General features: G+C 30.8%; 1 protein-coding gene across 2 annotated transcripts in view; it reads left to right on the forward strand.

The window, feature by feature from the left end:
• The window catches only part of LOC118193741 (uncharacterized), a 127,060-nt gene that overhangs the window by 41,558 nt on the left and 69,135 nt on the right, over window positions 1-16,367 (forward strand). Inside the window, exon 2 of one of the 2 annotated variants that reach the window (XM_035364869.2) lies at window positions 2,320-2,426. The gene's annotated coding sequence lies outside the window, so the exon portion shown is untranslated. Of the gene's footprint in view, window positions 1-2,319; window positions 2,427-13,710; window positions 13,861-16,367 lie in introns of those variants that run through there. The other variant, XM_035364871.2, reaches the window with a different exon arrangement.

Raw genomic sequence — 16,367 nt, forward strand, 5'->3', positions numbered from 1 at the left:
TAATATAAATATGTATAAATGCAAGAAATCTTTATTTCAGTATTAAAACAAGAACGAAATATTTAAATATTTTCCCTCAGTGAATATAATATTAAAAATACGAAGTAATGAACTGGATGTGTTAGATTTTGAGAAGTTGCCTTTTTATTTTCAATAATTTTATCTATCTTTTTTTAACTCAATTTTCTTTCATTATAATTTTCAAATATAGCACTCGAAGAGCAAACAAATCAAGATAGTCAGAAATCTGTGATCTGATTCAGTATTACTTTTTTACTCTTTTCATACAATTTAGTGATCAGAAATACTGTCTTCCACGATTTTGGGTGGCCAGTGTTAACTTAATTTGCCCATTTTTGCAATGATCAGAATTTGCATATCAAGGATATAGAAAGAAAACTATGATACATGCAGTATCTCTTGCACCACTTCTATACAACTTACCTTGAATAACATTCAAACACACAACTCATGGGTACTTGCTGTCCACAGGTCACGTTTCGTGAACAAATTTTGCTGCGGTAATAAAATAAAAGTTTTCCGAATACACACTATTTTCCTTTTTTGGCTAAATAAAGTAATACATTTTTTACATTTTTCCTCTCAATAGGAAGAATTTTATAAATTAAGAAGTCTTAAAATTAATTGCATTAATCAACAGTTTAAAAAGATGCTTATATTAATTTATTTTCCTACGGTTTTTAACTATATATATCATAATAAAGAAGCACAAATTTTAAGTGCACAGATAGAGTATACATTAACAAATGATTAACTGACTTGAAAATAAAAAAAAATTTAAAAAAAAAAATCTGAAATGTTTCAGATTTTAAATTACGTCTAAAGGCGCGTTTTTTTAACATTTTGTGTGTTACCTTTCTTTATTAAATATCATGTTCCTCGCACTTAAACCATAAGATCCAGTGCAACAGCAATATCGCAAAATAGTTTTAAAACGAGCATATCTTTACAATTTCCGATACAGAGACTCACGCGCTGGAGATAAAAATGTTTTTTCTGCACAACGTTGCCATTGCTCGCTTTGAAATCCTTGAGTTTGTTAATAAAAAATTCGTCAAAGTTTTAAAAAATAGGAAATCGATCATAAAACAAATTTCAAATTTCAAATTTGGTCTTCCACATGCTCATATTCGTTGGAGGATTACGTTATTCAAAATTCGATGACTCTATGTACCGTTGTTTTATCACAATACGAGAAATATACATACATTTATGCAGATTTTTCATTATTTAATTTCTTCATATATAATGCAGGACTCTAACATTTTGTGGCAACAGTTTGAAAAGTGAACCGACATTTATGAGTCCGACGCAAAATGCCAAAACGAAACTAATAGTCCTTCGGGATTCAAATCCCTTTGGACTAAAAAAAAAATCTGAAATTTTTCAGATTTATATTACGTCCAAAGGGGCGTTTTTTTAACTTTTTGAGTGTTACCTTTATTTATTAAATATCATGTTCTTTGCACTTAAACCATAAAATTAAGTTCAAGAGCAATATCGCAAAATAATGTTAAATTAAGCATATCTTTAGAATTTCCGATATACGCAGTCTCGCGAGCTGGAGATAAAAGTATTTTTTTTCTATATAACGTTGCATTTTCTCGCTTTTAAAGCATTGAGTTTGTAAATCAAAAATTCGTTAAAGTTTTACAAAATATAAAATCTATAATAAAACAAATTCCAAATTTGGGATTTCAGATGCCCATATTCGCAGTAGTATTTCGTCATTCAAAATTCGATGGCTCTATGTACCATTGTTTTATCACAATGCGAGAAATAGACAATCATTTATGCAGATTTTTCATTATTTAATTTCTTCAAATATAATGCAGGACTCTAACATTTTGTGGCAACAGTTTGAAAAGTGAACCGACGTTTATGAGTCCGACGCAAAATGCCAAAACGAAAGCAATAGTCCTTCGGGACTGAAATCCCTTTGGACTAAAAAGAAAGTTAGGTTTTTAAAACAGAAAGTTAGATTTCGTGCATTTTAATGTTTATGTGAATTACTAGAAACTGACCGATAACTCCATTTTAATCTGATTGATTCAAATGAAATGTCATATTTATTAATTTATAATTAACCGAGGAATTAATATATCGACAAATGAAATATTTCCACAATTTTCCAACATTTTACTAAAGATGTATATTCTAACTGCAGCATCATTTTATATATACGTCTCTGATATACAAGTATTATCGGAGTTGAAACATTAAAAGCTTTGTTGTTTGCGTATTGTTTTCATATTATCGTAAAAAGTAAATAATAATAATATAATTATTATTTTTTAGGAAGTTGTTCTTCTGATCCTGCCTGAGAAATGTAGATACTTTTCATATCTTCATACATCTAAAATGTTTTAGAAAGCCAAAATTCACTTCTCTCATACTGAGTTCAGGTAAGTAAATCAAAAGTAATTTTAAACGAGTGTCTTTCTGATACAAAACAACTCTACTTCCTCTTATACATTTTAATATTTATAGATTATTAAGTATAAATAAAATTTTAGATTCATTCAGAAAATATGTAGTAAGATTTAGTCCGATTATGCGGGCAACAAAATTTAAGTATATTTTTCCATACCACATAATTTCGGTTCAAACTACGTGGCAGCATATAAACTATTAAAATCGTCTAGATGTCAACTATTTATGAAATACTCATTCTTAGCATTGATTATAACATTTATAAAGCGCTTATTTTCAAGATTTAACGTTAACTATAAATATGCATTTAGTTCACAAACGCACTTTGTTTTAAATCTGAATAATATAATTATGATAATATATAAACTTACGCGTATAAATCTAATCTATAATCCCGCTTTAAAATCCAAATCATGGTGTAGCTGTACATTTTTGTATTTGTTTCTTACAGGCATGATTGCTGTTATCACTTCTGATGAAGATTTCTGGAATATTGTAAGAAACTGTATTAAAACAATATCGTTTCTGACCCGTACCAAATTTCTTAAGACGGCTGTCATTAGCTGTTAACGTCCAATGAATTCATAAATAACCAATGGGATTAAGAGTGTAGCGACATTAGTTTCATTTTAAGCACGGCGATGTAAAAAATGAGCAATAACGATGCCGGGGCTCGAACCTCGGGCCTCTCGAATACGCGCCGAGTGTACTGACCATTACACCACGAAGGCATGCTAAGAAGGCGAGAGAAATACCAAGGTTATAAGACTTGCAAAACTGAGATTTATGCGAGCTACTGAAGAACAGGGAACTAAGCCCGTTTGCTAAGCTATCAAATTCAAGAGTTACCTTAATTTAAATTTTAAAAACATTTAAAATTAGTTAAATCGAAGTATAATTATTTATATAAACTACAAAAACAAAACAAAAAACAAAAACCAAAAAAATTGTGTTATTCTTTCAGAATAGAACTTATATCACATATTAATGTAGAGTATATTTATATATGAGTTTTCAGAGATGTTCTTCTGAATCAGGCGTATCTTTTGCTACTCGTCTTCTCAAAAAAGTATAAAACTGAGATCGCCAAAAAATCAATTTATTAGGTACCAGGAGTTGTTGAAAGTAAAAAGAGATTTTTCATAGCAAGAAAGACTAAAAAAAAAAATGAAATAAAATGAAGTTAAGTAATTTATAAAATAAACTTTTATTTAAAAATAATAAAACAATTAGAAGAAGAATAGTAATTTATCATTCATTTTCATGGCAGCAATAGAATAAATATGTGTACACTTTGTAGATTTACAAAATTCGTCTACAAAGTGTGGGCGTCCTAATAACGAAATAAAATAATAATTTAATTGTATTGTCCAAAAGCCATTATCTTTAGAAATTTATAAAGGACCCTAACATTTTCATTATTCGTGATGTAAAACTAGATGAATTTTGTAAAGTGAAATTATATAATCTCTTTATCTCATGAAACTAAATGTTCATCAGATCAAGAGAATATTTTAGATGATAAGAAATTATTTTTCTCCTTGTGTTCATTAATTATTTTATGAATTTTAAATAAAAGTTTATTTTATAAAAAAATTTACCTGATTTTATTTTAAGCCTACCTTACTGCATGCTTGTCCATCCTTCAAAGGCAAGCTATCGTTTTCTTCCTCATTTTGCATTTCAAGCGTAGAAGCTTAATTCTTACCATACAAATAAACGCAATTCAGTGTTGCACGTCGTCATTGTTAACATCTATTCAGTGCTTTTTAAATAGTCATGGGTCATTAACAATTATCCAGTGATTCCTAACTAGTCAAATAACGTAGAAAATAAAAACGGTTTCATCGTTTCATTACGCAGTGCAAAGCTATCATTGTTTTTCTCTTCATTTTCAAGAGGAAATTTAAGTACTCACCTAAAATCTGTGGGGCGTTTCAGGTCATAAGAGGTGTTCGCATTAGCTAACAACCAATTAAGCATATGTGCAGCGAGCGATGCGAGTAAAGAGCATGGGGTAGAGGTCGAATAACAACGGAAGCAGAACGACCCCGAATTTACTGTGGGAATATCAGAAAGAAACTTCACAGTAATATTACCTCCCTTAGTTAAGGCTACATGAAAAGGAAGATGCAATAAAATCAGCTTTTTCATTTTAGATTTGCTATGATTATAAGACCTAATTTTAATCAGCATAGGATTTTTTGTAAAGATAAAACATAAAGTTATTATTCTGTGTTTGCCCCTACAACTAGATATTCGTTCTATATTCATTATAATTTTATGAAATATTTTTGATTAATATATAAATTTCAGTTAAAGTTGAAAAACGTATTTTTTCTTGTCTTCATAGCTAGTTATTTAACCTCTATGAATACTTTTCAGAAGATCAGAAACATACGTTTTTATGTTAGCAGTAGTGCAGCTAAAGGGAGGGAGAGATCCACCCCGGGTGGTACATTCTTTAGAGTGGCATTTTTTACATGAAATGTTACTTCACAGAGAGCCTAGTTATGTGGATCGCCAAGGCAAGTGAAGAATAATGAGATTGAGAACTGCCAAACGAAATTAAATTGAAAAAAGAAACAATTTTTTGCTCTACACGCAATATTCAAAGAAATCCCTATGAGATTTCAACATCTACAAACTCTTTTTATACTCTTTTTACCTTGTAGAAATTTTTGAAAGAAAAATGTGAATATCAACTTAATTTTGATCACGGTGGCGTCAATGAGAAAACGCTTTATCGTTAAGAGAGCATTATTTCAAAGTTTTGTTTACGTTATTGATAGGGGAAAACGAAACAGGAAGAAGAAGAGCGGTTCTTTTGGACTTTTGCAATTAATTCCAAAATTACAATCTTTAAATCAAAGTTACAAAATTGTAATACTGTGAATTCCTCAAATTGATGTAAGTGTTGCTTATTTTGAAAATAGATTTCTGGATAGAAGTTATTTGCAAAGTATTTAAGGCCTGCAAATATATACTTCGCTTTTAAAAAACCTTTCTATACCATCGTAGTCCTAACTGCAAATGGAGCAATGAAGTAGACCTGTAAAATATAATCGATGGTTTTGCGGACAAAACGCAAGCAAAGTATTATTTAAAAATATTGAAATTAGAATTTTACTTCATAAATAAACATAGAAGTTTTAATTTATTTCCCAGCATGCCATTTTGGCGTTTTACAGTTATATGCTTGTGTATCGAGACTTGCAGCAAATTTCGAGAGCGCCCCAGGCAGCGAAAGCTCTGGCTACAACATTTTATATTAGCAGTTTTCTTAATGTCCTTTTAAAGTGTGTTAGGTTAAATTAGATTAGTTATTGGAATTTGGTGAAGCACATAAGGGCTATCTGTCTAAAGGAAGGAAAGCCTCCGTGAAGCATTTTTTAATGGAAACTGGTTTGCATCCATTATACATTGGGGAATAAAGTTTGTTTGAACGATATGGAATATAGTTCTCGATATGGAAGTTAGATATAGAAGATTTCCTTTCTCGAACAATCCTCCACCAGTCGTCGATTGGTTAAGATCGCTGAATACTGGTAGTTTGACTCGGTTTCAAAGAATAATCGTGTTCTTTACCGCATTCAAATAATCTAGCTTAGTAAATGATTTTTAAAACCATATTCTTTTATATCATTTCCGTGTTTCTCTGATTCTATCTAACGTAATTTTAAATTTTATCCCTTTCCTTAAAGTACATGTAGAGGATAAGCAGGGGTTCGATAGTTAAAGATTTAAATGATCCTTGCTATATCATCATTTTATTTAATTCTGCATACACCAATCACTGATTTCTAAACGTGCAAAATTTCAGATTGATCATTAAAGAGTTTCTCAGTTGATAATAATAATTAAATTCTAAAACATACAATACTTTAAACGCAAAAGAATCACTATATTATTACGCAAATTATCAAACTCTTCATTAATTTAAAGTAAACTGATAAATAATTTTGAATTTCTTTGCAATCGCATAATAAAAATACGTTAAAGTGGTTTCTCCACTGCGCACTTTTACAATGGCTTTAATTTGAACAACCAGTATATAATTTAAAGTATTATTCTCATTTTACCTTATACCTGCACCTGATATTTATCAGAGAGTGGATGAAGAGAAATTCTGGATCGACCTTCCCCGAGGGGATAGTCTACTTAGCGTCCTTGGTTGAGAGACCAGTGAGAACGGTAAGTCGGCGGAGTCCTGATAGTTAAAAAATTAGAAAGGTATAATGAATAGACGTTGGTTCTGACCCTGAAGACAAAATCATTAAGATTACTTCTGGCTGGCGCCTTTATTCTGTCTTCTGTTCTTGTAGAGTTGGTAGTTCTGAAAGTCTTATAAACTCGTTGGCTTCTGTTACACTTGAGGCAGCCAAAAAAGCAACAAATAATATTATGAAGATTACATAAAATTATCTTTAGAATTTAGAACAGAATATATTTAGTTACTAAAAATTTGAATGTCAATAATTTAATCCCAGTATCAGCTTGTTACTACTCTTTAATAACTAAAGTTTTGAATGAAAGTGTCAAAGATATCACCAATTGCTGTGATTACACGGTACCCTTTGATATATTTATATCGCTTAATTCGAAGAGTGTAAAATTCAGAATGTAAAAATTAAAATGTAAAATTGAAAACTATTTAGAAACTAAAAATAATTGTAGACTTTGTACATAACTCTATCGATTTTGAAGCAATCAGATATATATCCTTCTTCTTCAGGAACAAAAACGTTTTCCTTCTGAAGCCCCATTTCGTGATATTTTAATGATCTTTCAATTGTAAAAATAAAAAAAAGAGTAATTTTACGTAAAAAAAAATCATAAGTAAAGACTAAAGGAAAAATATCTTCAAATTTACTAGCAAATTCAAAGAAATTTTTTAAAGTATGAATATTATTAGAAAGTAACGCAGAAATTCTAGATAGCTAAAGGATATTACGCTATACATAAGTTAAAAATCATAAGGCGAGCTGGAATTCGAATTTTTTTAAACTTTAGGAAGAGCGCCTGTCACTAACCTAGCATAGTTAGTGATTTTGATTAACTTCGGAGTATGTTAAATGACTTGATGGCGGTTTTAACTTTCGAATGATTCGAAACTGAGAATATTTATAGATGGAGAAGTAGCATTTCATTTATCATTTTTGTAACTCCATCCATGTATGTTTTTTTGTTCACGACAACTGTATTACCATGCTTAACAGTTTTGTAAATAATAATGCTTGGATTCGAATTGATTAGCCTTCTTCTTTTTTCTTTTTTTTTTCTTTTTTTTTTTTTTTTTTTGGTTAAGATTAGAAACGAATGATTTATTAATAATGTTAATTAGTATTGTAATTAAGTGGCGAATTGTATCTCTCTGTGATCCTGAAATTCTGCTCAATTTAAAATTTTCTCCGATAAGAGGAACCAAAAAATTTACAAATTCAAAAAAACGGGAGTTACATTTTAACAAATTTTGACATTCTGAGAGATTAACTTCAGAAAACTTAATTCTACGGTTAGCGTTAAGTACTAGAGGATTATCAAGTTAGGAGAAGATGACTGGAATATGAGATTTTGAAATTTAGAAGCAAGAACGTTTTTATGGCTCTAACAAGCAATTTCAGGTCTGGAAAAAGATTTATAGTTGAATCATGTAACATTAGTTATATGTTTTTGCCTTATAAGTTCTGCATTTTATTTAATACGTTGTTTTCAGTAGTAGAAACTTTTTTCTCTTACAAACAAACAAACAAACAAACAAACAAACAAACAAACAAAAAAAAAAAAAAAAAAAAAAAAAAAAAAAAAAAACATGCCTGCCATATAGTCTCAAAATTCATAGGGTTTTTCTGTAAAATTTAAGTCAATCTAAATTCTTTTTGTGTATAGTGCAGGAAGTGAATGGCTTCGAAGTGACAATTTTAAACTAATTATTTATACTCTCGCTTACTGTTGCTAACAATATTTACAGTGCTTACTTAAATTCCAACTTTTATGTTTCTCTCCAATTAAACTGCATTAAGGTTTTAGTCATTAAGAGATGGGTTTTTAAGTGCAAAAGAAATCAGCTTTATTTTCAAAAGTTCCTTCTGAAAAATTTTCGTTTGAATTTTGAAGTAAATTATTAATAATACATTTGCGTTTATACAAGTCATAATATGAAAATAGTAAGCTATTTTTCTTTCCATTTGCGTCACGATTGACATAGCTATTACTGAAGATTTAATGACGTGCGAAGATGTCGCTGCTGTACTATCAAATTTTAGGAGGCCGCTGTTGCTTATCTTTCTGTGATATCATAGAGATCAGTAAATAAATATTATTTCAAGCAATCCTGACATGCATTGTTTTGTCAAATATCAAGACTTCTTACTTTAAATCTTATTTAGAACATCTCATGCATAAACTTAATAATAATAAATTATTAATTTTAAAATTTTCGTGAATCTCATTACTAGGATTATGAGGAACATTTCCTGAATTTAATTACTCAATTATCTTTTTCAGCATAAAATTATAAGAGTAATCAACTATATGTTACATGTTATATACATTATTAGTAAACTCCCGATTCTATAATACATTGAATCAGCGAACGCAGGAAACTCGCTACGTTACGAATTGTAAGAAAATGAAAACGGGGGGAATTAAAACGTTGAGAATAAATCCAACTTTAAAGTTGTATATACATTTTTGAGACTTGGCGATATAAATAAAAGAAATTTAATAATAAATAACTGAAATTAAATAAAGATTAAACGAGAATGGATTAATTATTTTATTGCTTTATTTTCCACAGTAAAGTTAGTAAAATTAATCACTTCATGAAATTTACCAAAATCTTCAGTGTGCATAATTTTTCCGATAAAGACACTGTTAAACATTGTTAACCATTATACACTGATCAGCCGAGTGCGTCCCCACTAAGCACATATTTTTCTCTTCGCCTTTTCTAATATAAGATAGTAACTTTTTGAATCTTTCTGATGTCACTGATATTCGTTACGAAACGTTATGACTGAGTATCAAATGTCATAAAAAATCTAGCCATTTACAAAGAAATGTATTTTTGCTTGCGTAATTTTAAATTCCAGTATAAATTTTATCATGTAAAATATTACTGTTTGGACTCGTATTACGCAAAAATGTAGCACTTTGAATATTAAGAGTTTTTCCAACGCACGTAAGGTCAGTGCCTCGTCTTTAATAAAAGAAGATTAATTACTTTTTTTTTTTTAATTTACGTGTGTTCATCGTAAAAGTAACACAAATATTCCTCTAAAAGTAGGATTTCTACTGAAAGTCACTCTCAGAACTACCTTTTAACATCGTGAAAATTATGTAGAACAATTTACTATGGCAAATTAAATATGGATTTTGAACTTTCAGAGATATCACTTCATGAAGGGAGGTTTTTAAGAAACCCATGTTGCATAAAGGAAAACCACGAAAACACTCAACCAACCACACAACTGTTTCACCGCCAGGAATGATTAGTTGTTTGTTTGTGGTTTACTTACACTTGTTGCTGATAGATTCAGATGAGTTGGAAGATTAAAAATAAAACTGTATAGCACTCCTTCCATCTTTATACTAATATTGAATTTGAATCAGCCTACAAAATGCGGAATAGAAATAAACTTGTGTGGCATCATTTCCATCTTGATACTAGCGTACAGAATTTGATTCAACCTATGAAATGTTTATTAGATGCAATAATAAGGATATGCTTTATTCTTTAATTTATTGTAGAATTTTTATAGACGAAGCTGTTGAGAATTAAGACATTCCTCACATGTTCTGTTGCTGACAAAAGTTAGTATATTGATCCGGCACACCGAAGACTTTTTTGAGTTAAAGCACAACGAAATTTTTGTGATTTTCCTTTTTCAGATTTCTAATGTCTTTACATTTTTCTCTCGAAAAAAAAAGAGTATTGGCCTATAGTTCGTCAACAACTTGGATTAATTAGTCGAGGGCCTTTTCTCTGCGTCACTCGTCCTTCAAGTGAGAGGGGATGCAAGAATTTAAGATGCTTATATCATGTGTTCTTATGATGCTCCGACAGGCCGGATCCCCATTCATCTTCCGATGAGATCATAGTTAATTTTTCAAGATTCTCAAATGTTTAATCATCTATAGCAGTGCGTTTCAATCGATGCGTAGCGGCACACTGATGTGCAGTTGAAGGACTAACAATAATTATATTTAACAGCATGAGACTGTCCAAGTCCTATGGTCGGTGGTTGTTTCTGGCAATGCTGGTGTTAGTGTTATCTAAAGGACTAAAAGTGTGTCACCCTATAAGTTCGTATCATTGGGAAATACTACCAAACGCCTAAAAATAAGAGTTGTACATCAAAAAATGATCGCATACTCTTGAAGTTGAGTTTAAAAATGCTCCTTTATCTCAGTTCTGGGTAACTAGAAAACAGGAGTTTCCATCCATTCGTTAAAAAGCTATAAACATTCTTTTACTATTTAATACACCATACACGGGGAACACAATTTCTCTTTCTACGCTCACTTTCAAGAATTTAAAGAAGTCATTATTATTGAATCTTGATCACGAATTTTGTACACTTCTTTCGACCATATACTCATATATAAAATAATTATCTTCAAAGAAACTGGCCCAAGTATTTTACTGAAAAAGGAATGTAAAATATATATTAACTGTGGAAAAAGAAAGTTGCATATATTGAGAGTGCTACTTAAAATGTTTCATTTTTTATTAAATTATGATCAGTAATATATTGGTTTGTGTTGCCGCAAAATTAATTCTATATTAATATAAAAACTTTGTCAAGTATCAGTCATCAAGTATGTATGGATTAGGCATTTTCATTCCGTTTGTTTAATTTATTTCGCGCTTATAACTACAGAAGAAGCCATATCTGAACGAATGTCTAGCTGAAATATTTATGTATTATAATGCAAATTATTTGAAAGTAAGATTTTATTAATTGTATTCCTAGAATGAAATAGAAGAAATTATTCATGTTAGTAGAAAGCTGTTTATGCATAGTGTTTCATGGAGCGCCGTGACATAAAGTGTGCCTGAGAGGTGTGCCATGAGGTCAAAAATGTTGGACAGCACTGATCTATAGGGCTAAGATTGAGAAGTATTCTTTGGTACATTTTAGAAATACCAATAGAAGATAAAATGTATGGAGCTTGTTGAAACCGATAAAGACTGATCGTCAGGCCTTCCACTCGGATGGCCGAAGCCACAACCCTTTGGCATATGCTTCCCTTTTGGATAGAAAGAACTGAGGTCGTGTATGTTATACTCCCAGAGCCAAGATCTCGGGGGGGGGGGAAGATAGAATTAGTCAATATTTCAAAGGATATTGTGTTCTCTATATCTATTATTAAATAATGAAGAATTTGTATGTATCTGTGTTACTCGCATTGCCAGAAATAGTCGCATTGCCAGAAAAAGGAAGCGCCTGGAGCTATTGAACTTTCAACGTACATAGTCTTTCACCTGAATATGTGTTCCTTGAAATCTGAATTTTAAGATTCCAATTTTTTGTTTATTTCGTATAATCTGAGAATTTAAGAAAATTCGGATTAAAAATTTAGCGTAGTAAAAGCTTTGCGTTGTCAATTGCCAAAGCGCAATATATTTATACTTTAAATTTTATCAGAAAAACTGAGCCATATAAAATAAAAATATCGTCACTCGACAAAACTAGACTATATTTCTCCTCCGAATTTAATCAGCAAACTCAGGGATTAAAAAAATTATTGCCGACACCCGAGTTAAAAATTCTTTTCAAATTTATTCTGTTGTTAATTAACATACTATACGACTTAAAGGCCATAAACGCATATTAGTTTGAATTATTATTAAATACTAGATGAACCCATTAAATTGCATTAGCTGGATTCATAAAAAAACATTTAATGTTGGACCATGGGTTTTTTAGGTCCAAAGGGGCAATTTGCCCAGAAGGACTATTCATTTCGTTTTGGCATTTCGCGTTGTTTCCTTTTTCGAATTGTTGCCACCAAATATTATCGCCCTGTATTATATTTAAAGAAATTTAATAATGAAGAATCTACATAAATGTATGTATTTTTCTCGCATTGTGATAAAACAAGAGTACCTAGAGCCATCAAATTTTGAATAACGTAATCCTCCTGCGAATATGGGCATCTGGAGACCCAAATTTGAAATTTGGAATTTGTTTTATTATCGATTTCATGCTTTGTAAAACTTTAACGAAATTTTGATTAACGAACTCAAGGATTTTAAAGCGAGCTATGGCAACGTTGTACGAAAAAAAAATTTTATCTCCAGCGCGCGAGTCTCTGTATCGGAAATTCTAAAGACATGCTCATTTTAAAATGTTTCATGTTTTGCGATATTGCTCTTGAACTGAATTTTATGGTTTAAGTGCGAAGAACATAATATTTAATAAATAAAGGTAATACACAATATGTTAAAGAAAACGCCCCTTTGGACGTAATTTAAAATCTGAAACCTTTCAGATTTTTTTTTTTTCTTTACTTTAAAAAAAATTATTTATTTATTTATTTATTTTTAATCATAACTATTTAACGGTCGCATCAACGGCTAGTTATAATGTTAAACTCATCGTTATAATATTTCTGCTTATGAAAGCTCGAATGTACAGAAAAGTCAGCATAAAAAGCATAAAAACTTACGGTGCTTGATGGCCGTGGATTTGAAATGTATTCATAGAAAAAATTGTTTCACTTTCAAAATATTTCCTGCCGTCTACAACCGCAGCATTTAGATGCGTATCCTACGCCTTACGTAAGTCATACTGGATTTTAAAAAAAAAGCATGCGTAAAACGAAAGTGACCAAACTTGTAAATAAATGAAAATTATTTCAAGAAAAAAGTAACCGCTCGACAAGGTCGAACGACAGAAAAGAGTTGAAACTTCAAAGAACTGATTACAGCTAACAGATAAATAAAACATAAGATCATCTATCTAAAAGCAAAAAACTTTACTGGATTGGCCTATTTAGAACTGGATTTCCGAAAAAAAAGTAGTAAAAAATATTCAACGCAGTGCACCGGTTCTGAGCCAACATCCTTGGGTGCGGAAAAAGGAAAAAACTGAAATTTCTCCCGCTGTAGGTTAAGGCCAACAACATTCAGAGAAGGGTTTCTTCAAAGTAGTCTACAAAATACTAGCAGCCCCTCCCCCCACGTATTGTAAATCCTCCCCCTAACTTGGGCAGTTTGAAATGCTAATTATCGCGAGAGAATGATGTCTCTGAGGGATGGAAACGGAAACCCAGTTTTGACCTAGTGTTTCATAAGTTCGTTTTCACTTTCTGTGTTCATGAGTATTTTGTTTTGGAAGTCAACATCGCTTAATGTGTATGGATTTTACTTGAGAACATTTGCATTGCTGAAAAAAGGTAAGATATTTCCTAATGAATGATTTTCTGAAGTTCAACGCTTTATTTTGTTGATTACCCTTTTTTTTTATATTAAATTCCATTTATTTGAAATGGTTTCATAATTCAAAATTTCTCACTTGCTATTTTTTAAATACCTCTTTAAAGGTTATTTCCTTAAAAATAGAAATGGGTACTTCTAAAATAAATTGAATTATTTTAACTCTTATTTTTCTCTCAAAATAAATTTTAAAATTCGAAAAAAGACAATGATAGAAAATTGACATTTTCTGTTATGGAAATTAACTGTCAATGGATAATGGAACATAGGAAATTGATATTTTCTATCATGAAAAATTAACTGTATACGAAAAATGTATTCTATTAGTGGAAAATTAACATATTCCGTTTATATAATTTAGAGATCTGCAGTAGGCTCTAACTTATTTTCTGCGGTATGTCTTGCAAATTCCCTCATAGATTTACCTAAGAAAATTCAGAATTTTTTTTTTCTTAGTACTACTTGTAGAAGAAAAACTCCTTTCCTTTCCCGGTGAGTAAAGTAAAACCTCGTGAATCATTTACCATCATACTTTCACAACACCACTCTCTCAAACATCTCTGCCTAACCAGAATTTATGTACATACTCTAAAAATATGTAAATTAAAATTCTATCTTTAATTTGCAATTAGTTCATTAACTCCCCATTTTAATTTGGTTATTTCCTTGCCCTAAGAATACTAAGTGCTTATAATAAATCTCTGTAAAATGCGTCATTACAAAATTAGTTGCCATATGTTTCTTACATAACGTTAATGACTCAAATATTTACATAACACTTCAACGAATAATAATTTTAAATTCGGGAGCCGAACTTAAAATAAACCAATCAAAATAAAGCTTAACCCAAATTAAATCATTCTGAGCTGGGGCACGTTACATTCTCCCTATTTCTCGTTTCACATCTACTAATCTGTTGCTGACAACTGCTGTATTTACTGTTGCTGCCAAATGTTCTTTCTTTCATGGAAGTGTTATACTGATGTCGAAAAGAAAGAAATGTGATTGCCCTCATTATGCTGTATGATTTATATTATAAATGTGCTTCTCAAGAACTGAAAAAGTAGATATGGAGACGTTGAGAATAGATGGCGCCAGTAGCTCGACTTCTTTCCAGTCATTCCTTATCTTATGGCCATATTCTATCTCGTTCATTTGCACTCAAGCAGTTGAAGAAGATGGTTCAGTATTTAAACCATCGAAACTAGACTAGAAGAGAAACACGCTAATGTGACAATCAAAATCGTAAAAAACAACCTTATATTTAGCGTAGGTATAATGAAACACTCAATCGATTTCGAGGGCAGCTAAAGGTCCCTCCTCATCAGGAGAAAGAAATACATAGAAAGAAGAAAATAGGAATCACAGAAACACGTGGTGCTTATCAGCACTGCACGTGGTTATAACTAGATTTTTAATCAGAGTTGCACTGGCCGCCTACTTTTACTGAGCCAGGCTGTCTGATCAAGCATAAAGAAATATTAACGAAGTTAAAATAGGGAGCGAGGGGCAAATGCACATTACGCTCAAAATCGGAACTTATAAAAAAAAAAAAAAAAAAAAAAAATTAAAGTTCATATTTTTTTTTTTTTTCAGGAAAAATTAACTGTATATGAAAAATGTATTTTATTACTGGAAAATTAACATATTTGGTTGCTGGCACAAGGTTGTTGCTTTGCCTAATTTTATAATTAACATATTTGGTTGCTGGCACAAGGTTGTTGCTTTGCCTAATTTTATAATTAACATATTTGGTTGCTGGCACAAGGTTGTTGCTTTGCCTAATTTTATATCTTACTCAGTCATGTTTCTCTTCTCTCTTGATTTTTGCTTCCAACGATCATATGATTCATACATAAAGCTCTAACGCAAATAACTTGCATAAGCCTTCATCCAGTAGAAAATGTCTGGATAACGAGAATAAAAAGGAATAACAAATTCGGCCACATCTTCAAGTTCCTATTAGGCTTCAACGTTATGATTTTAAGCATTTAAAAATTATTACCTATATATATACGTGCAAATTATAAATGTGGATAATTATTTGAAGCTCTTTATTTTCTTAAGTAATAAGCTAAAACAATAACGCAGAATGAATAGATTCCACCGGATGTTGATCTTCTTACTTGGGTTTTATGTCATGCAGAAATAAAATATCACATATGAGATGAAATGTTTCTTAAGTTTAATGCTTGTTTTAAAGTTTCCAGAGAGACAATGTCATTCTGTTCTTATTGTTATGATAATTTTCGAAGATAAGCTGATGATGCTGCTTCAGTCCTCCAAGCGAATTTAATGCAAGTACCATACAAACTACCCATGACCTTCTCATGTCTCTGACTAGTATTTATAGTTGTTTGTCTACTCAGAAATTCCCTCTAGAGACTTGCCTTGAAGTTACAAAGTATTTGTTAGCTTAAGACAAGTCAACCTTCATATTAATTACTAAACAATCTCTCAACAGTTT

The sequence above is a fragment of the Stegodyphus dumicola genome, chromosome 7 (assembly GCF_044657685.1).
Source record: "Stegodyphus dumicola isolate Sdum_Otavi_A_Nest chromosome 7, ASM4465768v1".
Lineage (NCBI taxonomy): Eukaryota > Metazoa > Arthropoda > Arachnida > Araneae > Eresidae > Stegodyphus > Stegodyphus dumicola.